The sequence below is a fragment of the Eretmochelys imbricata genome, chromosome 3, assembly GCF_965152235.1.
Source record: "Eretmochelys imbricata isolate rEreImb1 chromosome 3, rEreImb1.hap1, whole genome shotgun sequence".
Classification (NCBI taxonomy): Eukaryota; Metazoa; Chordata; order Testudines; family Cheloniidae; genus Eretmochelys; species Eretmochelys imbricata.
The window spans coordinates 155,839,583-155,867,194 of NC_135574.1; the positions used below are offsets into that span (position 1 = coordinate 155,839,583).

At 39.6% G+C, this 27,612-nt stretch overlaps 1 protein-coding gene across 6 annotated transcripts in view; it reads left to right on the forward strand.

Annotated features, from left to right (window-relative positions):
• The window catches only part of LCLAT1 (lysocardiolipin acyltransferase 1), a 210,108-nt gene that overhangs the window by 41,325 nt on the left and 141,171 nt on the right, over positions 1 to 27,612 (forward strand). The window contains exon 1 of one of the 6 annotated variants that reach the window (XM_077813652.1): positions 13,060 to 13,077. The exons of the other annotated variants lie outside the window; for them this stretch is intronic. The gene's annotated coding sequence lies outside the window, so the exon portion shown is untranslated. Of the gene's footprint in view, positions 1 to 13,059; positions 13,078 to 27,612 lie in introns of those variants that run through there. 6 annotated transcript variants of the gene reach the window in all.

Genomic DNA, 27,612 nt, shown 5'->3' on the forward strand with positions numbered 1-27,612 from the left:
GGTAATAGCTCGTCCAAACTGACCACTCTCCAAGTTTAAATCCAAGTTAAACCAGAACATCTGGGGGGAGGGGGGGGTAGGAAAAAACAAGAGGAAATAGGCTACCTTGCATAATGACTTAGCCACTCCCAGTCTCTATTTAAGCCTAAATTAATAGTATCCAATTTGCAAATGAATTCCAATTCAGCAGTTTCTCGCTGGAGTCTGGATTTGAAGTTTTTTTGTTTTAAGATAGCGACCTTCATGTCTGTGATTGCGTGACCAGAGAGATTGAAGTGTTCTCCGACTGGTTTATGAATGTTATAATTCTTGACATCTGATTTGTGTCCATTTATTCTTTTACGTAGAGACTGTCCAGTTTGACCAATGTACATGGCAGAGGGGCATTGCTGGCACATGATGGCATAAATCACATTGGTGGATGTGCAGGTGAACGAGCCTCTGATAGTGTGGCTGATGTTATTAGGCCCTGTGATGGTGTCCCCTGAATAGATATGTGGGCACAATTGGCAACGGGCTTTGTTGCAAGGATAAGTTCCTGGGTTAGTGGTTCTGTTGTGTGGTATGTGGTTGTTGGTGAGTATTTGCTTCAGGTTGAAGTATTTGCTTCAGGAAGATCACTGATGTGATCCCACTGAGAGTTACCAAAAGCAACTACAGCATTTGCTCAAGAAACTTCCTGAAAAAGCACAAGATCAAATCCACACAGACACACCCCTGGAACCCCGACCTGGGATATTCTATCTACTACCCAAGATCCATAAACCTGGAACTCCTGGGCGCCCCATCATTTCAGGCATTGGCACCCTGACAGCAGGATTGTCTGGCTATGTAGACTCCCTCCTCAGGCCCTACGCTACCAGCACTCCCAGCTACCTTCGAGACACCACTGACTTCCTGAGGAAACTTCAATCCATCGGTGATCTTCCTGATAACACCATCCTGGCCACTATGGATGTAGAAGCCCTCTACACCAACATTCCACACAAAGATGGACTACAAGCCGTCAGGAACACTATCCCCGATAATGTCACGGCTAACCTGGTGGCTGAACTTTGTGACTTTGTCCTTACCCATAACTATTTCACATTTGGGGACAATGTATACCTTCAGATCAGCAGCACTGCTATGGGTACCCGCATGGCCCCACAATATGCCAACATTTTTATGGCTGATTTAGAACAACGCTTCCTCAGCTCTCATCCCCTAAAGCCCCTACTCTACTTGCGCTATATTGATGACATCTTCATCATCTGGACCCATGGAAAAGAAGCCCTTGAGGAATTCCACCATGATTTCAACAATTTCCATCCCACCATCAACCTCAGCCTGGTCCAGTCCACACAAGAGATCCACTTCCTGGACACTACAGTGCTAATAAACAATGGTCACATACACACCACCCTATACCGGAAACCTACTGACCGCTATTCCTACCTGCATGCCTCCAGCTTTCACCCTGACCACACCACACGATCCATCGTCTACAGCCAAGCTCTGCGATACAACCGCATTTGCTCCAACCCCTCAGACAGAGACAAACACCTACAAGATCTCTGTCAAGCTTTCTTACAACTACAATACCCACCTGCGGAAGTAAAGAAACAGATTGATAGGGCCAGAAGAGTTCCCAGAAGTTACCTACTACAGGACAGGCCTAACAAAGAAAATAACAGAACGCCACTAGCCGTCACCTTCAGCCCCCAACTAAAACCCCTCCAACGCATTATTAAGGATCTACAACCTATCCTAAAGGATGACCCAACACTCTCACAAATCTTGGGAGACAGGCCAGTCCTTGCCTACAGACAGCCCCGCAACCTGAAGCAAATACTCACCAACAACCACATACCACACAACAGAACCACTAACCCAGGAACTTATCCTTGCAACAAAGCCCGTTGCCAATTGTGCCCACATATCTATTCAGGGGACACCATCACAGGGCCTAATAACATCAGCCACACTATCAGAGGCTCGTTCACCTGCACATCCACCAATGTGATTTATGCCATCATGTGCCAGCAATGCCCCTCTGCCATGTACATTGGTCAAACTGGACAGTCTCTACGTAAAAGAATAAATGGACACAAATCAGATGTCAAGAATTATAACATTCATAAACCAGTCGGAGAACACTTCAATCTCTCTGGTCACGCAATCACAGACATGAAGGTCGCTATCTTAAAACAAAAAAACTTCAAATCCAGACTCCAGCGAGAAACTGCTGAATTGGAATTCATTTGCAAATTGGATACTATTAATTTAGGCTTAAATAGAGACTGGGAGTGGCTAAGTCATTATGCAAGGTAGCCTATTTCCTCTTGTTTTTTCCTACCCCCCCCTCCCCCCAGATGTTCTGGTTTAACTTGGATTTAAACTTGGAGAGTGGTCAGTTTGGACGAGCTATTACCAGCAGGAGAGTGAGTCTGTGTGTGTATGGGGGTGGTTTTTGGAGGGGGGTGAGGGAGTGAGAGAACCTGGATTTGTGCAGGAAATGGCCTAACTTCATTATCATGCACATTGTGTAAAGAGTTGTCACTTTGGATGGGCTATCACCAGCAGGAGAGTGAATTTGTGTGGGGGGGTGGAGGGTGAGAAAACCTGGATTTGTGCTGGAAATGGCCTAACCTGAAGATTACTTTAGATAAGCTATTACCAGCAGGACAGTGGGGTGGGAGGAGGTATTGTTTCATATTCTCTGTGTATATATAAAGTCTGCTGCAGTTTCCACGGTATACATCTGATGAAGTGAGCTGTAGCTCACGAAAGCTCATGCTCAAATAAATTGGTTAGTCTCTAAGGTGCCACAAGTACTCCTTTTCTTTTTGCGAATACAGACTAACACGGCTGTTACTCTAAAATCTGATTGAGTAGTTAAAGACGGTAGCACAATGCATAGCCAAGAGAAGCCTTAATACTGTTTGTTCTTATGTCTGCTTGACTTTTCTCAGTCTTAATATTCTTTAAATGTATTTTTGTGTGTAATCTAAATATATAATTTAAAACAAGTATGTTGGGTGAGGTTAAACCCATCTAAAGCTGACAGTGTTAGCACAGAATGTTATGATATTAAAACTATTGTTTCCTAATGCTGAACTCTGGATGGTGGTATATCGAACCTAGAATGGTCAGTTTCAGACTAAACATTCTGTGGAAGCTTGCCTTAGAAATGGTCATAAACATGATCAGTCTAGAGAAATCTCTCATGTAACTTGTAGATGGAGTTTTCTCTGTTCCAAAGAATGAGCATGGTTAGGCAAACTATTTCAGCATATACAAATTGTCAAGAACCATAAGACCATTACTGAATCTGAAGAGGGCTAACTAATTTGTGGGTTTCTTTATAGAGCAGTTGATCTGGACCTGAAAAGAGAAAGTAATGATGCTCTCCCGTTTGCCTCGCTTCTCAAATGCTTTGATGAACAGTAAAATAGCGAAAGCCATGTCTACGCTACAAACTTAGGTTGACACAAGTTATATTAGAATAAAGATTCTGCTGTTAGTGTATTGCTTGTGCATGTACATATTTGGCTCCTTGTCTGTGCTGTGTGTACTCATGAGGAGTGCTTGTGTTGATGCACAGTACGGTGCACTATGGGTAGGTATACTAGTGTGCCGTCTGCCACTGTGCAGCGCACTGTCTTCTGGGAAGTTTTGGCAATGTGTGGTAGGGCAGAAATGAGTTGTAAGTGGTGACTAAAATGGTTTCAGTCCTTCCTGAAGATAGAAACCCAATAAGTAACGATGGGAAAACTGGGCCCATCATAAACCTCACCATCTTTCACTCAAAGTGCATTTTTTTTATCTTTGCCGTCTCTAAAGTTCAGGGGGCTTTAAAAGGGACAGGGGCCTTGTGGTCTCTGTGACCAGATATTTTTTAAAAAAGCAAACAAAAAACCCTCCCCAAATCAGGCACTCTATTGCATACGCTTCACCGCTAGGGGAGTGAACAAATATGTGGCAGATATTGGTCATGTTGCTTAATGCACTAACGGAAGGTGCTTACATACTATGGTGATGAGTGTGGAATAAGAAAACTTGTAGAGTAAACAGGCAGATGTCACTGCATAGGTGACTTAGTCACATTTTAAAGCATTTCTTTGCAACCATAGTGTTTTAAAGAAGATGGTACTCAAACAAAAGTACTGTTACACCCACCCAGGATAACAAGACTCTGTTTGAACCTGAAGTGAAGTGATTTCTCGCTTTCCTTCCCAGTCAAGGTGAAGGATGCTTATCTATATTCAGAATTTATTAATAACCATATATTTGCATTGAATACATTTTCATTGTGTATTTAGTGCCAGTCAAACTAGCTTCATCTTTCATGCTTTGAAAGTTAAGGTAAGCCTAATGGCAGACATTTGATTTGAATGTATTTTAATTTAGATGACACATGGATCAAAACACAGTTTTATTAATAAAAGTGATAACAGGGCGAGAGTTCTTCAAACTATAATCCAAAGAGAATTATTGATTTTTTTTTTTAACACGGTAGAGAAGTACTCCTAGTTTTTTTTTTTTTTAGTTTGTTCCCTCATCTCTAAGTGCTTCGTATGACCCCAGGGTAAAGCTTTTCTTCAGCTGTTAGCTAAGGCAAAACTAATCATCTTTACAGTTTTCTCTGATAGTAAATTAGAGTAAGACTACTGAACTGTCTCTGCCAGTCAAAATATTGTATTTGGTCAGACTTCTTTAAGCTTTTCCTTTAGAGACGTAATGTGAAAAAAAGCTGCACCAGGGCTAGTTGTCTGTACATTGCTTTTGCCTCTGTCCTACAAGGCAGGTGGAAGTTAATTTAAATCACTTTAAGGGTCAGTCTGTATCACAAAACTAGATCAAAATTACAAGTTATGCAAGGCTTACAGAGCAGTCTCTTTGCTCTGCTCAGTTGAAGTATGTGGCAGGGAGAGGAATTATTTAAGCTTAGTACCAATGTGAGCACAAGAACAAATGGATATAAACTGGCCATCGGGAAGTTTAGACTTGAAATTAGACAAAGGTTTCTAACCATCAGAGGAGTGAAGTTCTGGAACAGCCTTCCAAGGGAAGCAGTGGGGGCAAAAGACCTATCTGGCTTCAAGGTTAAATTCAATAAGTTTATGGAGGAGATGGTATGATGGGATAACATGATTTTGGCAATTAATTGATCTTTAACTATTCATGGTAAATAGGCCCAATGGCCTGTGATGGGATGTTAGGTGGGGTTGGATCTTAGTTACCCAGGAAAGAATTCTCTGTAGTATCTGGCTGTTGAATCTTGCCCACATGCTCAGGGTTCAGCTGCTCTCCATATTTGGGGTCGGGAAGGAATTTTCCTCCAGGGCAGATTGGAAGAGGCCCTGGGGTTTTTTCGCCTTTCTCTGTAGCATGGGGCACGGGTCACTTGCTGGAGGATTCTCTGCACCTTGAAGTCTTTAAACCATGATTTGAGGACTTCAGTAGCACAGACATAGGTGGGAGGTTTATTGCAGGAATGCGTGTGCAGGAGGTCAGACTAGATGATCATAATGGTGCCTTCTGACCTTAATAGCTATGAAAAAAAAAAAGTATTTGAGTGCAAGATTTGGTTCCTATACTTAATAAATATGTAACAGAAGCTGCATTCAGTTTGGAAAGGTCAGATGTAATATGTCCTGGAGTAATTTTCCATCTGTATATTTGGTTTCTTTATCTGAGAGTTTGGAAGTAAAGAACTTTGAAAATAAAAAGACAAATTATTCTACTTCATTAAGTGCCACAGGAAAAGTGACAAATGGGTGTTATTATTCACCATTAAATTTCAAACTGCAGCCTGCCATTTTGAAATACCTAAAATCTCTCATGTCCCTGGCGTAGCTGTTGGGGGACCTGTCTACAACATTACCACTAAAAAGGGCTTTTATTTATTTAATTGCATTGCAGTAGCACCTAAGGGCCCCAATCAGGGATGAGGACCCCTTTGTGTCAGTCACTGCACAAAATGTCTGTTCAGTGACTAGTACAATGGGACTCTGATTAGAACCCTTAGGCACTACTGCAGTACAAAATACAAAAAAACAAACCCAAAAACCCACCAACGTTCTTTTTTAGAGGAATTTCTATAGAAAGGATGTTCATTCTTCCCCTAGGATACCTGATTACTAGAAGTCCCCCCTAGTTCAGTCCATGAGCCCTCCCTATTTAACTACATGTTTGGTTATCATAATTTTTCCACTGAATGCATCCGATGAAGTGAGCTGTAGCTCACGAAAGCTTATGCTCAAATATACTTGTTAGTCTCTAAGGTGCCACAAGTCCTCCTTTTCATTTTGCAGATACAGACTAACACAGCTGCTACTCTGAAACCTATTTACAGAACTGTTAGTGATAGCTGGTCTTACAGGCTTTTTCATTGTTACTAGGAGGTTTAAGAAACGCGTATGGGTTTCTAGTTTGCCAACAAAGCAAGCAGTCATTATTTGAGATGTGGGAGATGTTGCCTCCTGTAATCATGACACAGCCTGTCTTCAGCTCTATAGCTGTGGATTAAGTCAAGATGCTGAAAGATTGTGAGGCAGTTTACACTGGGATGCCAGACTAGTTTTCTCCACTTGATTTCAGGAAAGCTTACATTCTAGAATCTTGGATTTATCCTTCAGTACACCAAACAACTTCTATCCTTCTCCTAGTCTTTTCTAAAATTTTACTGCTTCCATTACTAAACATCTACTCTTGCTTTTGTGGAGGGGGAAAAAGAAAATATTGTCAAGTAAAAAACCCATAATTTCATAAAATACGTATCATATAACCTGTCATGCTCTTGGCTGTTGTTACATCTCTTCTTTATCCCATTTCCACACCCCATATCTCCTGTCTGTATTTGTTCATTTAGATCATTTTAAACTGATGGCTAAATATATGTAAATGAAAAGGAACTTAAAATAGTTTCTTTTATATCCTGTGGACCTGTCTAGAAAAGTAGACATTACATTGGTGAAGGAGAGCAAATAACTGATATCAAGAAGGCTGACGTGTTTCATGGATGTTTTGCTTCAGCCTTCACTAAAAAAGGTAGATTATGACCAAACATTCAACACGATTAATATTAACAGCAAGGCGGAAGGAACACAAGTCAAACTAGGGAAGGAGTGGGTTAAGGAATATTTAGATAAGTTAGATGTAGTGTATTCAAGTCTGCAGGGCCTGATGGAATTCATCCTAGAGTACTTAAAGAACTAGCTGAAGCAATTAATATCTTAGAGAACTCCATGGAGGACGGGTGAAGTCTCAGAGAAATGGAGAAGGACAAACATAGTACCGATCTTTAAAAAAGAGAACAAAGAGGACCCCGAAATTATAGACCACTTAGCCTCAATTTGATATCTGGAAAGATAGTGGAACAAACTATTAAAAATCTATTTCTAAGCCCCTGGAAGATGATAGATTTATAATAGCCAGCATGGCTTTGTCAAGAACAAATTATATCAGCCAACCTAATTTCTTTCTTTGACAGGGTTACTGGTCTAGTGGATAGGAAGGAAGGAGTAGATGTGATACATCTTGATTTTTAGTAAGGTTTTTGAGACAGTCCCACATGGCTTTCTTATAAGCAAATTCAGAAAAATTTGGTCTAGATGAAATTACTATAAGGTTGGTACACAACTGGTTGAAATACTGTACTCAGTGTAGTTAATGGTTTGCTGTGAGGGTGTATCTCAGGAGGTCTTGCAGTGGTCAGTCCTGGGTCCTGTACTATTCAATGTTGTCATTAATGATTTGGATAATGGAGTGGGGAGGATGCTCATAAAATTTGAGGATGACACCAAACTGGGGGCGGAGGGATTACAAGCACTTTGGAGGACAGGATTAGAATGTAAAACAACCTTGACGAAGTAGAGAATGAGTCTAAAATCAACAAGATGAAATTCAGTAAAGACAAGTGCCCAAGTACTTAATGCAGAAAGGAAAAATCAAATACACAACTACGAAATGGGGAGTAACTGGCTAGATGCTAGTACTGCTGAAAAGGATCTGGGGGGTGTAGTGGATCACAAATCAAGTGTGAGTCAAGAGCATGATATAGATGTGAAAAAGGTAAATATCATTCTGGGGTGTATTAACGGGAGTGTTGTATTTAAGATACAAGAAGTATTTGTCCCACTGTACTTGGCATTGGTGAGGGCTCAGCTGGAGTACTGTGTCCAGTTCTGGTTGCCTAACTTTAGGAAAAATGTGAATTAACTGAGGAGAGAGTCCAGAGGAGAGCAACAAAAATGATAAAAGGGTTACAAAACCAGATGTATGAGTAAAGGTTAAAAACCTGGGCATGCTTAGTCTTGAAAAAAGACTGAGGGAGGACCTGTTCTCCATGTCCACTGGAGATAGGACAAGAAGTGATGGGCTTAATTTGCAGCAGGGGAAATTTGGGTTAGATACTAGGAAAACTTTCCAATTGTAAGGCTAGTGAAGCTCTGGTACAGGCTTCCAAGGGAGGATGTGGAATCCTTATCACTGAAGGCTTTTAAGAACAGGTTGGACAAACACCTGTGGGGGATGGTCTCGGATACAGACTGACATGGCTGCTACTCTGAAACCGAGGTTTACCTTGTCCTACCTCAGTTCAGGGGGCTGGACTTGATGACTACTCACGGTCCCTTCTAGCCCTACATTTGCATGATTCTATGATCTTTCTAACAGACAGTGGATACAGGAAATCAGCAACACTTGTAGCTGGATAAGCTGTTCCTTTTAAACAAATACATCTGCTTTTAACTAGTATCATTAAAAAAATATTTTGTTAGGCTGCATTATGATACAGAACTATTCAGACCTCACACAAGGTTAGAGAAGCTTTTAAACTAGAAACATTTCTGTCTATTTGTATTTTATTTTTATTCCCTCTTGTTTGTTTTTTTGTCAGTGACCGTTGAATGAAAACAGTCTCATTTTACTGTGATTTCTTCATATTTCCAGCCTGAAGACCTGATCCTCTGTGACATCACATTTTATTCCCTGAACAACCTCTTGCAATATCATAAACAGTATTATGGGCTACAATAGTGGTTCCCAAACTTTAATGTACCACTTTCTTAAAAAATTGAGGTTTGAAGTACCATATGCAAATTTCTCCTTTTTATGCAGCTTTATTTTAGGCCTTAACAGGCTTAAATATTTCCAGACTCTTTAGTAAAATAAATGCCTACAGAAGTCTAAAATATTCCATTCTAGCAAGGGCTGGTTGGAAAGTGAAAATTCTGTTTTGCAAAAAAATGTAAGGTTTCAACATTTGTTTTCGTTCCAATATGGAACGAAACCAAGACCTTTTGGGAATTTTTTTGCAAAAAAAGAGGCCAACCCCACACTAATCAGTGGTTAGGGTACTCTTATCTTGTTTTGACCAGATCTTCCATTGTGGACCTGAGAAGCCTTCCTGACGAAAGAGACGAAAGAGTCATCAAAACCTGTAGGTTTCCCTGAAAAGTTGTGGTTTTGATCAGTTAGCATTTTCCAGCAATTTCTTTCATGTTACTCAAATTACAAGAAACAAACGACATTAGATATACTGGCAACTTAAAAATATGATGTTTTAAAACTTATTACCTGCTATTGTTAAAAGTGACATTTAAGATTTCTGATCTTTCAGCTACAGCAGAAAATTATTTTTCTCTCAGATTTGTGCATTTGATAGCACTTGTATATTCAGTTTCACTGCTTTGCTACAGGGTTTTTCACACAGTAACAAAGGAGAGAAAAACACCTTAAACCTAGGAAAATGTGGTTATAAAACCACAAAAATTGATAGAGGGTTTAGGAGTAAGTATAGTAACTGACACCACTTTATTTGTGTTTTAAAAAAGAACTAGCTTTCATTTTGACAGTGACTCTTTAATAAAGAATGAGAGCAAAGAAATGCAGAAAACATGACTTTTATAGACTTGTTTCTCAAGAAAAAACTGTTCAGTCTTTCTGTGAGGATGTCGCTGCTCTTTCAGGTCCCTGTTCTGAAATATTCCTTTTCCTACCCGGATAGAGCCTTTTGGTGCCTGTAAATTCAGTAAACTTTAAAAAGTGCCTATACATTTTAATTGCCCTTCTTGATGTACTTTTGTTTCATTTGATAACATTTTCATTGGCACATCAAAATATTCACCCCACCTATTTTCATTTGCTAACACTGAGAAAAGTAACATTAAATAATGTTAAAATAAATGGCGTGAGTTCTAGGGTCATTGCCCATCTGTTATTTATTTTGATACATGCAAGTCCACTAAAAACTGATCACGTCAGTAATATTTCAGCAGCTAAGCAGTGGCTTCAGAAACTAACCCTGGTGAAAATCCTGTGAGATGCAGTTTTGGACAGTGAACATATCAAGAAACTCAGTATCTTCAAACAGTACTTAGGACTCCCTAGGATAGTGCACATTCTACAAATGTGGTAAAGGTCACTTTCTGACCTTGAAACAACCTTCTGCTGTAGATTGCATTGAATTATTAAACCAAATAATATAAACAAAGTAAAACCTTTGATTAACCTTGCTTCTCAAAGTGTCTTGACCTTTATGGAGTCCTACTGGTTGACATTTTTAAGATTGTTTTAGTAGTAATTCCTTCCTTTATAGAAGGTTTTATTTGTGTTCTTCCATCTTGTTTATATCTTTTTTTTCATTTGATATTTCTTCACAGATAGAGCGGTATCTGCATTATGTATCTACTTTGTTACTGTAGGAGAGTAATGATGTGGGCCTTTGTATATAAAATTACAGTAATGTAATTTTATAAATAGACACATTACAAATAAAAGGTATAGCAAATAATTACTGAAAGACTTAAAATATGAGGAAAAAAATAAAGGCAGATAAGCAACTACATAAAACCATTTTAAAGGTCAGGTACATATCTACAAGTAAATGAGTAATAAAGCATATAACATCTATTTAGTACTGAAGGTATTGGTGATAACTTTAAATCAGGAAAATAGTTTAAACAGAGATATGTTAATTTTACTTTGTGGTTTATTGCAACTTAATTTTTGTTTAATTTTTCTGTAATACTGCATAAAATACCATTGTTTCCTGATAACTTTGATTCTTACACTTCACTAGATTCTGTGGGGAAAATGACTGTGCAGCCACTTTGGGGAGTTATTCCATGTCCTGGCCACACCAATCTGAAGAATAGGTAGGATAGTGGTACTGATGAGACAGACTAAAGGAACACAGGTTCTTTGTTTGCCCATAAAGCAGAACACCGTCCCCCTTCTGGATTTCTCCATTTGGCTTCCTTTTTTTTTCTTTTCCCAGTGGTAGCAGCAAAAGCTACAGAAGGCCACGAATGACCAGTTAGCAAAGAGTCACTGCAGGCGTGGTCTATCTACTACTCTGTACAAACTGTGGTTTTGCTGCTTGAGATTGTAGCTTCCAACAGCTCTTGAAAGGTCACACCAGCAGTGTCTGCTAATATGGCTCCACACCCCTATCCTGCTGTGGCTCCCACAGGAAAGGAACTTTTCAGCACTATCGGTGGTTAAATCTTAACACTTGGGACTTAAGCCAGTCAGTAGTCCCAACAAGGCCTTGCTGTCTTGAAAGGACAATTCCTATGTGCCTGCCCTTGCTAGTTCTGTCTTATAAGAAGCATAAGGAAGCATAAGCATAAATCATAAGAAGCATAAGCATAAATCCCCCACGAGAGATCAAAGCTTTTATTTCTCACTTCATCCCCTGGTTTGCAGGTCTCTTTTGTCACCTTTTGTCCTAGAGCCAATCTGGAGGACCCAAGAGCTAGACCCACCACAGCATTCAGTAAGATAGTCCAGAGGAATGGCAATTTTTACTTAAACAAGTGGGTGAGGCCCTTAAAACTAAATGAAACTGAGCAAAATTAAGAAGCTAGTTCTTGTTATCCCTACTCTCTGTGCCTTTCATGGTAGATTCCAGAAAGTAAAAATCATTGCTAGTCTTCTGTCACATTACCGATAGTCTTCTCTCTGGCACATTAACATTGTAAGCCACCGACTCTTTGGGCTTAGTTAAACTGACTATCAAGCATTAAAAGATGACTGTGGAGCTTTGGGCTCTTAAGTAACTATGTCCTCTAATGACCCTTAAGTATTCTTTTTTTAAAAAAAATCAGAAAGTACTATCAGATCCTTCACCTTCACTAGGAAGACTTTGTGGTTTTGTCACTGGGTGAGTGAGTTATCTGATACTGATGATGGCAGTCCTTTTTTGTGAATCCAGATTGTTCAGTGACAGAGTGAATACTGCTTTAAAGGAAAATATGAGAATGACGGGATTAGATAAGTGTTATGGATGACCTGAATATCAGTGTTGTAGTAAATAAACAAATGAGTCCCTCAGGAGTTTTAGCACATCTCTGTTTCACCGGAAATCACGAAAATAGTAAAGCTCACCAGTAGCTTCAGTACCAAAGATACGTTAGGTTTTTTATCACTTATTTAATTTGTAGGTATCTATCTGACCTTTAAAATGCTTTTATGTGGTTGTTTATCTGCTTTTAGTATTTTGTTCATATTTCAAGTCTTTCAGTAATTATTTGCCATACCTTTTATTTCTGCTTTTCTAGGTACTGGGTCTATTTATAAAATGACATTCCTGTAATTTTGCTTCAGGGCTTAAGATGACCTCTATCTAATGGAGGCTGGGAGGAAACTTTTCTGGGGGAAGGTTATCCCATAACTGCCTATTTCAGGGTTTCATGTACCTTCCTCTGAAGCATCTGGTATTGGCCACTGTCTGACTAGAGGAGTAAATGGACCACTGGTCTGATCCACTAGTCAAGTTCCTATGTTTCGTCCACAGGTCACTTCCACTGAAGCACTTCTTCCATCAACACAGCATAAGAGATCAAGTCTTTTAGCTCTAGACACCATAGAGCCTCATTCTCCATAACAAGTTTTTTGTTAAGCACAGAGAAGTTGGATTTCAATTTCAGAATCAGCCCTTTCATCAACCAGGAGAGTCTTCCATATCCTCGTAGGGGAGGCAGCCCAGGAAAGAGTCCTTCAGACAATTCTAATCTCCCTCACTTCTCCAGAGTGAAACTCCGAAAACATCAACAGCATGGGCCAAAATAACAAAGGACGAATTGGGTATTGTCAATACTTTTTTAAGTTTATTTAGTACAGTTCTTCTCCTTCCTTCGCCCTGGGATAATTTTATCAAACCTCCAATAGAATCAACAAAAGAGAAAAGTGTTTCTTCAGGCTCTAAATTATCTAATTTGGTTAGAGGCCATAATCTGTATCAGAAGGAACAAGAATTATCAAGAGTATACCAACCCTTCTGCAGTCCCCCAAAAAATCCTAGAGCATGTGCCTGGTCTTGAAGTGGTTCAGCGAATATATTTGTTGCCAGAAGATGAAGATAGTAGCTACTTGGATCCTATTCTGTTTTATATAGGTGTTCATACTGCGCACATCTGAATACCTTCTGGTAGTGCATTGAGCAATGTAACTACTCCTCTGTCACGTGGTGTTTGCTCTCTCCTCTTCTCCCCAGAGGGAGAAGCATGTGGAATGTCATCTTGTGGTAGGTTTTAGATTTGTTTTTGTGTTGGTTAAATATACCTGTTGCTATGTGTTTATATTGGAGAAGGCAGGGTCAAAGAAGTGCACCTTGCATTTGAAGCAGAAAGTGGTAAAGTTTGTGATAATCCTTAGTTCCTGGGGGAGTTCATTCCACAGTCTGAGACCAGCCCTGGAGAAAGTCCTGACTCCTGCACAGACGAGCTTTATTCTTATTGTTGAGAGTTCCATTGTGTCAGAGTGTGAAGTTGTTGACCACGGTCTTCATTCTGGAGCTTTAAATGGCATTTTAGATATCTTTGGGCCCAGGCCAGAGAGCACTTTGAATATAAGGACTGAGACCTTGAACTAAATCCTAAATTCTATGGAAAGCCAATATAGAGAGCAGAGGAAAGGCGTGATGTACTATCCGTAGCGCCTCTTGCTAAGGAGACATTCTTCAGTGTTTTGTACTAGCTGGACTTTCCTAAGTGCTTCAGGTTTCATGCCCCGGTATGTTGCACTACTGTAGTCGAGCTGAGGGGTGACAGAGTCATGAATAACTGAGTCCACGTCTTCATCTGCCAGGATTGGACAGAGTTCCTTCCCAACTGGAGGGATAGAAAGCATTATTAACAGCTATTGCTATATGAGAATTCAGCATTAGTGAGGAATCCAAGAGAACTGCTAAATTAGACTGAATTGACCAATTTTGGCTTCAGTTACATTGGCCTGTAGTTAGTTGGCTTTTGGCTAGATTCTCTGTGAGCTTGCTCAGGAATGACCGATTTGACACCTGGACAATAGTTGGCTAGGACTGAAGTCTCCAGGGTGAGTAGGGCAGCCTGTTGCATGTTGGAAGGAGGAAGGGAAGATTCTATATCTGTATGAAGCGTTGGTTATTTTGGAAAGGAGGGCATCAGTTGTTCATGGTTCTTTTACGAGCCAGGAAGGGCTGAGATAGGATTCACAGCTTTTGGGTCAGGATTCCTTTAGGGTGTCCAGAACCTCTTGATGAGTGAATGTATTGAACTCAGGGACTGCAGATAAGCTGTTGTTTGGTGGGTGCAGACGGAGCGGATCGATGCTGTTTGAGAAGGCTTCCCGAGTGTGTGTGATCTTTTCAGTGAAGGAGGATGATAGCTCTTTGCAGTACTTGATGCTTGGATCTGCAGATTGTAGGTAGATACTCAAGGTTGATGAAATGATTTACTGTCCTGGATAGCTCCTTGAGGCAGGATTTGGCAGCATCAGGGAGGCTGATAGGAAGGTTTTCTTGGCTGTAATACAGCTTCAGCACAAGACTTGAGGAATTAATTGTATTTCATCCTGTCTGAATCAGTATTTTTTCTCTCTTTATCGAGCACTGAGTGTCAGAAAACCAAGGAGCTCTGTGTGGACAGCGGGGAGGAAGGGACCATTGGGGGACCAGCATGTCAATGGCCAAGGACAGTGTAGAATGGTGATGATTCACCAGTCCTCAGCTCCTCATCCTATGACGATGTTCCACTTTGTTGGAACTCTTAAACTTTTCATTCCCCAGCCACCTGGGAACTAAGCCCTAGTCTACACTACCAAATTCCTTCAGTATAACCATATTGCTCAGGGATGTGAATAATCCACAGCCTGGAGCGACATAGTTATACTGACCTAGACGCTATTGTAGACAGCACTATGTTGGTAGAAGAAAGTCTTCCATCAGCATAGCTACTACGTCTCATGGAGGTGGCGTTATTAAGCCAACGGGCTTAGAGTGTCTTCATCAGAAGCGCTACAGTGGCACACCTGCATTGGTGCAGCTGTGCTGCTGTAAATTTGTAGTGTAGACCTGTCCTCACTCAGTCCAGGAACCCTCTTGGGCACTCTCTGTAGTCAGAAACCTGTGGTCTCCTGATTGATGTCCTGAAATGTTGGAGGGTAGAAGAACAACAATTTAATTTAAATTTTTAATCTATTCGTTGTAAACCAGTCTCATGACCCTTGGGAATCAGACTCTCACTGTGTTTGAACACTAGGAGTTCATGATACTGCATATAGTGCATTTTCTGTTCTAGGCACAATATCAGCTATGGTCAAATCTCCAGAGCCTCAAAATGTGAAACTAGGAGAGGCCTTTACATTTCTCATCTTGGATCAGGAAGATCTGTGTTCCTTGTCCTCTGCTGCTGGGGCAGACACCCTAGCGGGAAGTTTGAGCCTGGAAATGTTTATGAAATTGCTCATTGATTTACTTCTCACAGGTGAAATTTCTTTGGAATTTACCCCTTGACTCACTCCCTCTTTGCTTCTATTCAATTAAGTGCATTAAGCTGAGGTGTCCTTAGTGACAAACAGCTAGCTTTGCCTGCCTGCTGTGACCTTAATATTGCAAGGGTAGGTCCTTTGTGGAATACAGTGTGGCTGCTCTCCTTCCACTTACCGTGATTGGATACTACTCTCTATCCTCTGTAGGAGGGGTATGCCCTCTTCTTTACTCCCTCCCTGCTTACAGTCAACCTGTTGGTGCAGATTGGACAGTTGCTAGAGGATGAAATCTGCTGTCAAGATTCCACAGAGCAAGTAGTCCCAGTGAGACACCTCCACCTGTTACCCTCATGGGGAATTGAGTGGGCTTTACCCCCATTTAAGTCAGCCATTACCCACTGATATTTGCAGTCTCTTGTGTTGAGCAAATGTAGAATGTGAGGGAATTCAGTGCAGTGTATAGTTACTGATTCAATGAGAATTTTGTTTTCAGTTGATACTAATTTCATGCTACCCGTTGGAATTTCAACACGTTTCCTGTGTGTTGGATCTCTCTCTTACACTCCCCCAAACTCCATCTGACTGTTTTGTGTCTAGAAGCTGGCTCTTGTCAGATTGAAAGGTGCCCTAATTTAATTCCTGTTTCATGGCAAAAAGAACATTGTCCAGTCTGGCTGTGTTTTGTAGAGGTTTCACAAAATACTAGCTTACTCAGTTCATTCCCCAGCATATACTGCAGAAACCCCCCTAAACCAAATGATGAGAGCCATAAATCCACTGCTCCTGCACCAATCCCTCCTGGTCAAACTCCTTAAAACACTCAAAGCATCTAGAACTGGAGTTCTCACAACAACATTTTTGGTGGCCCCAGAGTGCAGCCACGAGCCCTTGGTGGTGGCTGCACTGACACTCCTGTGAAATTGACAAGACAGCCAACAGTTGATGTAAGAGATGCAGTGTCTACACAGACACTGCATTGCCCTAACTACACCGACGTAAGCCTTACACCTCTCGTGGAGGTGGTTATGTTGGTGTAGTAGGGCACTTACATTGGCGGGTGGAAGGCTATAGTGTAGACACTGACATAATTAGGTCAACATAATCTGCCTTAATGTTGACCTTGCTGTGTAGATGGACCAGATGAACAGTCACAGTCTTACTAATCTCACCTCATATAGAAGCTGTTCCATACCCCAATCATTTTTGTTGCCATTCTCTGTACTTTTTCTGATTCTAATATATCTTTTTTGAGATGTGGTGACCAGAACTGCACACAGTATTCGAGATGTGAGCGTACCATAGATTTATATAGTGGCATTATATTTTCCGTCTTATTAGCTATCCCTGTCTTAATAGTTCCTAACATTCTGTTTGCATTTTTGACTGCTGCTGCGCGTTGAGCAGCTGTTTTTTAAAGAACTGTCTGCAATGACTCCTAGATCTTTCTTGAGTGGTAATAGTTAATTTAGACTCATCATTTTGAACGTATAATTGGGATTATGTTTTCCCATGTGCATTACTTTACATTTATCAAGTTTGAATTTCATCTGTCATTTTGTTGCCCAGTCACTCAGTATTGTGAGATCTCTTTTTAAGTCTTCACAGTCAGCTTTGGATTTGATTGTCTTAAGTAATTTTGTATCATCTGCAAACTTTGCCACTTCACCGTTTACTCTTTTTCCAGATCATTTATGAACATGTTGAACAGCACTGTTCCCTGTCCTGCTCCTTGGGTGACCCTACCACTTTCCACTGTGAAAACTGACTATTTATTCCTCCCCTTTGTTTCCTATCTTTTAACCTGTTACTGATCCAAGAGAGGACCGTACCTCTTATGCAGCGACTGCTTACTTTGCATGAGCCTTTGGTGGGGGGATCTTGTCAAAGGTTTTCTGAAAGTACAAGTAAACTGTATCCACTGGACCACACTTGTCCACATCTTTGTTGACACCCTCAAAGAATTCTAATAGATTGGTAAGGCATGATTTCCTTTTACAAAAGTCATGCTGACTCTTCCCCAATGTATCGTGTTCATCTGTGTGTCTGATTCTTTACCAATTTGTCTGGTACTGAAGTTAGGCTTACCAACCTGAAATTGCCAGGATCACTTCTGGAGCCTTTTTAATAAATTGTTGCATTAGCTATCCGCCAGTCGTCTGGTGCAGAGGTTGATTTAAGGAATAGGTTCAGAGTTAGGAATTATTTTACTCCCTTACTTTTTGATGGGGAGTCTGTTACTAACTGAGGAAGTCACTTCTGTAGTCCCTGCTTGATGAGCCACATGTGGAAATGAAGCAAATAAAATGTCTTCTGCTACCTAAATACACACATGTATATGTAATTACATGCACAGACTACATTAAAAGAACATCAGTTTTGCAAAGAAACACTCAAAAGTTAGGAAATAACAAAATTAAGGTTGCCTGTGCAACCTTAAATTGGCCCCCTTCACTGTATAAATTATTATTAATACAATCTTTGATTAAATGATTCCTTCCTTTCTCTGAAGTTATAAGCAACTGAAAATGATCCCTAAGTGGCGCGGATTGAGGGATGTGCTGGCCGCCACTTCCCACAGCCCCCATTGGCCTGAAGCGGCGAACCCCGCAGCCAGTGGGAGCTGCGATCGGCTGAATCTGTGGACACAACAGGTAAACAAACCGGCCCAGCCCTCCAGGGGGTTTACCATGGCGGGCCATGTGCTAAAAGTTGCCAATCCCTGTTCTAGACTGTGACAATGCTGGCTGAGCTTCCTCTGTTTTAATTTGAGAGTTTTACCTGTACTTGGACAAAAATCGCTGACCATCTAGTTAGGTTTCTTAAAAAAGCATTATTGGTTTTGCTTAAATGTGAAGTATAAATGTTCAGGCCTCTAACTAGCTCAGTCTTTTGGTTTTGATATGCTTGCTGTACATTCTACTGTTCAAGCAAAAATCCTATCTGAGAAAAAACTTCTGTTAAACTTGAATTTTACAATCTTGTTCTGTGGTGCTGGAACAATTTTTATTGGGGGGATGCTGAAGGTGGAAACCATGTATTTGGATTGTTATTACTACTTCAATTCAGGGGGTATGGCAGCACCCCTAGTTCCAGCACCTATGATCCTGTTTGTCTCTGAACATACAAGCAGATGTAACTATTTGCTGAGAAGCCAAGTTTTTGTAAATAAAATGCATTCTGCCTGGACTGTCCCTCGCTAAATTAAACAAATGGAATTTCCCAGCTTGGCCAAGTGCTTTATAGTTCACGTCAGTGTTTACTCTGTGCATTTTAGATGACAAATACTCTAAAGTTAGATAATGCAGTTGCAGCTGAATTAGGAAAAAGTTATGTCATTAATGTGTTTCATGGAGAAGTTGAAGTAACTGGTGTCTTATTGTACTCAAGACCCTACACAGGAGGACATGTAAAATATTGCCCTTTAATGAATTATCATATTAAAAATACCATTCTTGAGATGGCCCAGTGGCAAACTGCTTTGAGACAATAGCTGCCCTATGGTATTTAGGATATAAGATGAAATGTGTATGTGGAAAAGTACTTGGAGCTCTGACAGTGATTTGGGTGACCCCTTTAGGGCTGTTGTGGGTAATGGATTATTTTCTGACAAGGACACAAAGTGGAGTAGGATGCAGGTTAATTTCTAGGTGACTTCATTTTTAATTCTTCAGCCAATTTTCTTAAGTAACATTTGCTTTTGAAAAATAGAACTGTATAGCCAAATAAAAAATTTTGATAGTCTAGATGGTGCTTTTCAGAGATGGTTCTGGTTACTGCTGAGTTGCTTAATATGAAATGATAGGTCTGGAAAGCTTTTTATAACAGCTTACCAAAAGTGACCGGGTTTTGATATGGGATTCACTTGTTAAAGAATTAAAGGCTATCAGTATAATTAATGCCAGTTGACATTATTTTATGGGAAATAGGTCCTTCGAACAAACCTGATTTCATTATTTGACATTATAAGTGTGGTTGATGAAGGTGGGTGCATAAGTGTAATAGTTACACTTTTGCAAGGTGTTGCCTTAGTTCTGCATACCATTCTGATTAAAAAAAATTAGCATTGTACAATATTAATAGAGAACATGTTAAATGGATTGAGACCTGAGTGACCGTTCTCAAAGTAATTGTCACTGGGGAATCATTGAATGGGGGTATTTTCAGAGGGGTTCCACAGAGATCAGTACTAGGCCTAATGCTCTTCAGTATTTTCATCAATAAACTTGAAGGAAATATAAAATCACTGCTGAGAAAATTTGCAGTTTGGCGGAATAGTAAATAACAATGAGGACAAGGCGGTCGTACGGAGCAAGATGGTTTGCCTAATAACCTGAGCCCATTCAAACAAAATGCCTTTTAATACAGCCAAATACAGAGTTTGATGTCCAGGATCAAGGAATTCAGGCCATGCCTATAGAATGGGAAACTTGTATCCTGGACAGCAGTGTGACACTTTCTCAGGGTGCCCAGGACTGAGAGTTACCCCTGCCTTCAGCGAGAGGAAGATTTGCCTGTGTTTAACTGGGTGCCAACTCCCTGATACCAGCAGTCTGTTAGCCACTCAGCCAATCTCCTCGGGTCTTTGCTAGCCCTTACTTTGCTTTGCAGGTTAACAACAAATGCCTCCCAACCCCAGAGCCCCTAAAATCATTTCCCTGCAGTGTCCAGCCCCTGTCACTGGACACTCAGAAATTACCAGGTAAGCTGTCCCCAAAGGACCAGTGCACACACCAGCTTATTTGCTTTAACTGAGGATCAGCTCCAATATAACATCACAGCACTGAGATTATGTTTATAGCGAAAAGTCATGAGGTTTTTTTTTTTAAATCCAAGGCTAAGGTAATAGGGATAGTGAATAAGGCTAAAAAAAGAAACACATAAAACAAAAGTATAACACTCTTCTTAAAATCCAAAGTTACTTTAATAGGCTAAACCCTCATCTACAGTAGTTTCTCACCTAAAACAATCTTCCACCGACATGTGTGGGATCCCCCTTTCACTAAGGCAAAAGGGGTTCTCCTTTTTTGCTTCTTCAATGAAGGATAAAGAGAGGTTGTTTTGCCTACTTCTTATATCCCCAGTGTTCATAGTTTGGTCCCCAGAGTCACGATTTCCCATGGTATACTGGCTCCATGTTGCCTTCACATCCTTATGGTGACGCTGTGTGCAAATGGCCTTCCACTGTGTTAGCTTACAGTGCCACTTTTCTTGTGAACCAAGGCAGACAGGTGAATATACATTCTTTGTCTGGTCAAAACCTTCTTGACAACCCTGCTTTGATTCAGACTTTAAAACATATTATATATGTATAGCAGATACACAGTATATAGTATATACACAACTCCTTAAATATCATCAGTACATACATCTCACAACAATTATGAGGATCACTGACATAAGAGATCTTTGTATTAGAGACTTCACTTGACCCTCTTTGGAGAAATACTGTGAAAGCAATGTGTTGAATGTAGTGAGTTTGTGAGGCTTGTCAGGAGTTACTGTTGCATTCGATGAAGTGAGCTGTAGTTCACGAAAGCTTATGCTCAGATAAATTTGTTAGTCTCTAAGGTGCCACAAGTACTCCTTTTCTTTTTGCGAATACAGACTAACACGGCTGCTACTCTGAAACCTGTTAAAGAATTGTGAACCCTTTGCCAGTTGGCATCAATGGGCCTCTGTATCACAAGCAATAACTGTGAGAAGGATTTAGGGGTCATAGTAAATAGATAACTGAGCTTGAACTCCCAATGTGATAATGTGGCAAAAAAAGCTAATGTGATCCTTGGATGTTTAAACAGGGGAGTAGTGAGTAGGAGTAAGGAGGTCATTTTGTATTTGTATACAGCATTGGTGAGACTGATCCTAGAATATGGTGTTCAGTTCTGATGTCAACATTTAAAAAAGGATGTTGAAAAATTGGAGAGGGAGCAGAAAAGAGCAATGAAAAGAGATTAGGGGGCGGGAGAAAATCCTTCACAGTGATCAGAAAGAATATTAAGAGGTGACTTGCTTAGTGTATGAATACCTTGACGGGGGGCAATACTGGGATATTAATGGGCTCTTTGATTTAGCACAGAACAGGATAACAAGAACCAGAGGCTGGAAGGTGAAGCCTGACAAAATCAAGTTAGAAAATCCACCACTTCCTTTGGTAATTTGTTGCAGGGGTTAATCAAACTTGCAGTTAAAAAACTGTGCCTAGTTTCTATCTCTCATTGTCTCCAGATCATGACTGGATTTCTTTTCTGGAATATATTCTTTAGCCAAACACATTATGCTTCAGTCAAACACAAATTCTTGGACTCAATATAGGGGTATGTAGATAAAATATAATGGCTTGTGTTATATACAGAAGATTAAATCAGATGATCAGATGTCCTTTCTGACCTCAAACTCTGTGAATTTGCTTGTAAGCGAAGCTTAGGTGGATGTTCCAAATACATAATTATATATGTATGGCTAGGAACTGGATGACTCTGGAGACTGCTCTACAGTTAGGTAGATGCCTTTCACTTTCAGGTTACTGATTCTAATGAAGAGTTTATCAGTAGTAACCAAAATTTTACATCCTGTAAAAACTGCCAATTAGAAATTGAAGGCAGAATGCAGAGGTTTTCTTCATGTACATCTATTAAGTAACTAGGAATGCCTTTTTAAAAAGTGTCAGGAGTGCAAATAAGGATCATCAGCAGTCTCTCAATATCAGTTTTATAAACTGAAAATAATTTTTCGTATGGCTATGTATTAGGGTTCGTATTTTTTCACTTTGTGTTTTTGCAAGTAGTATGGGAAGGAGTAGGCCCATGTCAACTGAATTATAATAAATAACTAGAATTATAACATTTTCCAAATCTTTTCAGGCAGTCATGTCATATTAACATAAATTCAGAGAGGTGAAGGATGTTCTTGTTTGTGAAAGCAGAGAACTAGACAGCCAACCACAAATCCACATTAAACTTAAAGAATATTGGGCTGGAAGGAATTCAGAGTACTGTTTTTGCAAAAATACCTCATTTTGGAAACCAGTTATTGCGTTAAGTTTTCGGTTCTGACTCTCTACACTTGGTTGTGTGTACTTTCCACCGACATACAAAACCGACGAGACCATGCAGATCGCTATTGGCACTTCTTATAAATCCTTTTCATGTCAGTAATTATTCTGAGAACTCAGATCACAAAAATTAGTCTCAATAACAATATGAAAAATAGGTTATCGGAAACCCCAATTATTTTCTTAAACTGTCTTTATGGCAGTGGTTCATAGAGTGTAGGTGTGAGGCAACAGTAGCTACATTTGTCTTATGGGGAAACCTTTAAACAATAACAGGAAACCCTGTTAGGGTACCCTTTTCAAACAGATGGGACTTGTAAGATATGACTTACATAATGGCATTTTCCATTTGAAAAGATTTTGTTCTAACGTAGGTGGGATGGTTAGGGAAACCCTGACATGAACATCAGTTCAACTTTTCCTATTGTGAATGTAGATTTTGCTCAGTCTACAATATTAACAAGCATGGATTTCAGGCCTCTGAAGCTTTCGGCAGGTGAAGCTCATGGAGTTGTTGTATTAAAAAAAAAAAAAAAAAAAAAAAGTGAAAGGTTTTCAAATCAACAAATTGCAATATGGACATGCTGAATTCATATGCTAGGTGACTAACTACAAAGCTGCTCCTGCCAGTCCAGTAATGACTCCTATGGCTGATGATTAGTTATAGTTCAAAAGTGACCTGCTAAGGGACATAAATGTTTGTTGCCTTATGATGAATAAAGATGACTGGCATTCTTTTTCATTTTTTTTTCTGCTTATGATTTTTATATTAAAAATTTAAATCTTGTCTACTCTGGAAGAATCTGTAGACAACTCATGACACCTGGTAGGATTATGGCAATGTGTATACCAATAAAAGTGAAACCTGATTGAGGATGAAATAAATTTAAGACTCTCTAAACTCACTGGTTTTTGTTAACATTTATTTAACATAAAAGCTTGGAGAAGAAGCTGTTTCTTACATGGGCATGTAGTGGTCTGGACACTACTCAAAAAGAAAAGGAGGACTTGTGGCACCTTAGAGACTAACAAATTTATTTGAGTGTAAGCTTTCGTGAGCTACAGCTCAGTAGCTCACGAAAGCTTACGCTCAAATATATTTGTTAGTCTCTAAGGTGCCACAAGTCCTCCTTTTCTTTTTGCGGATACAGACTAACACGGCTGCTACTCTGAAACCTGGACACTACTCATGATTCACACCTACACATGATTCATTCCACCACAATGAAGGCAGTTTATGTGTATCCCTACTCACCCCTTTCTTCCTTGCAATTCACACTCCCCTTGTGGGACCGAACATTCAAGGTAAGAAAACCACTACTTAAAAATCAACACCACTCCCTTTTCAATTAAGGGCTGAAACAGCTGTTTGTACAAGGAGTTATTCAATTCTTTGAAACAAAAAATGGGAAGACCAGAGCTAACATTCCTGATATTTCTGAGGAGCAGAGCAAAACATTTTTTTTTAAGATTAAACAAACTTTGAGATTTCTTTTAAAATACCTACAGTAAAGTCACTTTTTCTTTGCATTAAATAGACTTAATTTGAATTACTTATTAGAATTTATGACAATGAGCAACTCTTAATATATACACACAATTTTGTTTTATTTGTTTTCTGCAAAGAATTAGAGAGGAAGTTTCTTTTCACTCAAACAGAAACCTCTATAGAAAAAAGAGAACTATCCTATTAACATTTTAAACGTTAATCTTTTGCCAGAGCTTTGCTTGGTTTTGGGACATCTTTCTTTTATATAGGTGCTTTTCTTGACACTTTTTGCACTTTCTCCATGCCAAGTTGTCCTCTGGATGCCTCAGAATCATTTGCAGTCTATCTTGAATATAGACTCCCATTGACCTTTACTTGCCTGAAAAAGTTTCAAGGTGGTGTTCTTGGTTCATTTACAAGTTAACACATTCAAGTTTGGGGTGGCTTTGCTGAGATGGTACTGTCTGCTTTCTGCATTGTTGCTGCTGTAATTTAGTCTCTATTTCTGTTACAAATGCCACACTTCCAGAGGGTTTAAACAGGGCTACAATATTTTCAGAAAGTTATATGCAGGGCAGGAGCAGTTACCAGTCAGGTGTAAGGATTTTGGTGCCCTGTAAGGATTTTTCTTTACTCCCTTACTTTGTCTCCTTAAAAGATAGGAATCAGTCGTAGGGAAGTGATCTTCAGCCACCTGGGCTGCTGTCTTGGATCCAACACATTGTGTAAACTATGCCTGTAAAGGCTTTTAAAAAAAAAAAAAATATCTAGCTTCTGTTTTCTGCAGCCATGTTTTACAAGCTTCTATACCTCAGTGCCTTCGGTTTACACTGTGAGCTTTCCCCGCAGCTGCATTATATCAGACAGCAGGAAGTGTGATGAAGCCTGAGGTAGGGTCTGGGTTTTTTTTGTTAACTTTGCATGAATACTGTGTGTATGCTGTCAGTATGTCCAAAAGGCTGAAGCATTTGCCTGACCATTTTTTAATTATGGATGTACTGGTAATGAGCTCCATAGTTAAGGTTGGGTTCAGTTTTTTTACTTAAAGCAGGGACTGAACCTTCTGTGTTGCAGGAAGAATCTTCCTCAAATTTATAGCATGTAATCGATAAGCGACTATTAATTTTCTTAATATTTTTAAGTAATTGTACGAATTAGTTTGAGTTAAAATTTTCTTAAAGGGCTCGATTTTAATTTTAAGAAATTACTCTTTTGAGCCTCATGGGTTTTTTGGGCCCTTCAAACTAACACTTCTTACTAATTCTTCAAACTTTCCCTATAACTAGAATTCAGTGGAAAGGCTGGGAATTGGCATGTTTTTTGGGGAAAAAAAATAGCCAGCAGAACTTTTTGCTTAATAATGAACAGTGTGATTTATAACTTTGTCAGGGCCAGTGCAGAAGCTTACCTCATTAAGTAGTAGTGTTATGACATCAGAGATAATTCAGCCAATGACTGCCATTCCTCTCCAGTTAACTTACATGCTGCAGTTCTGTTGGGTGGTGAAGTGATTCTGTGAAGTGATGGGACTGAACACGTCAAGAGTTTTCATTGGTAGATAACATGATAAAACTAAAAGATAAACTTGGAAATTGGTATACAAAACCATCATATTGTGTATCAGTTAAGGTTGGTCTCTATATAACATACGTAACATAAACCACAAAAGCAAGGAAATGAACAATTAAGACGTATTGTAGGTACCATTTACTGCTTCTCTTTACTACTCAGAGAAAGTCTTCAGTAGCACAATCAGCATATACCACACATTGCAATCTTAAATCTGCCTCTGTGGGATGAGGGAAACGGGAATATGGGGACTTGGGTACTAAAAGTCTGGGATCCTCACAGGAGCAGAGTCAGTAGTGTGATGTGTTGGGCTATGTAGTGGATTTGACATTAGTGAAGTCTGTGTCAGTTGGTGGAAGGGTAGTGTGTATGTACTGTTAGATGTCTCAACTATTCTGTACTTGCTTTTATAGGGGGTATAGAATCATAGAATATCAGGGTTGGAAGGGACCTCAGAAGGTCATCTAGTCCAACCCCCTGTTCAAAACAGGACCAATCCCCAATTTTTTCCTCAGGTCCCTAAATGGCCCCGTCAAGGATTGAACTCACAACCCTGGGTTTAGCAGGCCAGTGCTCAAACCACTGAGCTATTTCCCTACCATCCTGCCCCCGTTATGTTTAGAACACCCTTAACTAATCACAGCCTCTTAATATTTTAGGAATCACTGAAAAATACCATCTCAGTTTAGTTTAAAAAAAAAAATCCAAACAAGCCTCTTGCATAGTTTAAATCAATTGTCAAAATTACCCACTTAAATCTGACAGAGTTATAATTGCTTGTGATCCCATTTAGTTATTTTACTGAAGATAATGTCTGTTTTAATCTTGTATCCTCCAGAGTACTAATTTTATCTTGTGTAAGTATCTAAGTGCATTGTGTTTCAAAGATTAATTAAAATCATTGTTGGCAAGGATGGGTGAAAATGGGGTTTGCTGAGGATCTAATCTTTTTCTTGCTTGATAAATGCCAGTGACTTATTTTGGAGAATATTGTATCCATGATGAAAATTTTTTTTCACTAGTTGTAAATCTTAAATGTTGTTGGAAACCCTGTGCATACCAGTAATTCACTTCTACTCAATTTATCTTCAAATATCTTTCTCGTCACATCACTTTTTATGCCTTTACAACCAATTCCACCACTTCTTTCCCTCATCTAATTCATTGAAAGAAGAGTGAAGAACATGGTTTTTTTTTGTTCATCTATATAGTGCCTCAGTCACTATAAATTAAGCTTCTGGACTGTTAATTGAGTTCAGGCTGATTGTGTAAAAGAGCACATTGTACTGCTTCATGTAACTGTGATCCAGTGCCTTTCCATCACTTTATCTTTTCCTTTTGGCATTGAGATGTTCCATTAATTCTGCTTTGTTTTAAGTCCATCACTTACTTCCCTCCTCGTTAACATATGGCAACAGCAGAAACAAATGGAAGCAATGATTTGTGGGGCAGAAAGTGGTGTTAAATTGTTGAGTGCCAAATAATTTTAAATAACAAAAATTACTAAGTATACAGTCCAGAGAAACAAAAACAAGCAAGCATTAAACAATGGTTACTTCCACTACAATCCCTTCTGTGTATCTTTGTGGAGAGCTTTTGACAGATTAGACTGTAAGAGTGGGTCTACTGGGTATGGCAACTCTTCTCAAGGCAAGTTGAGACCAAAGTATATTAAACCCCAAATGGGTAGTGAGTCCTGTCTTAATGTAAGAGAGATAACTGAAACAGTTTATAAATGGACTAAGGAATTTTATTTAGGGGTTGGTGA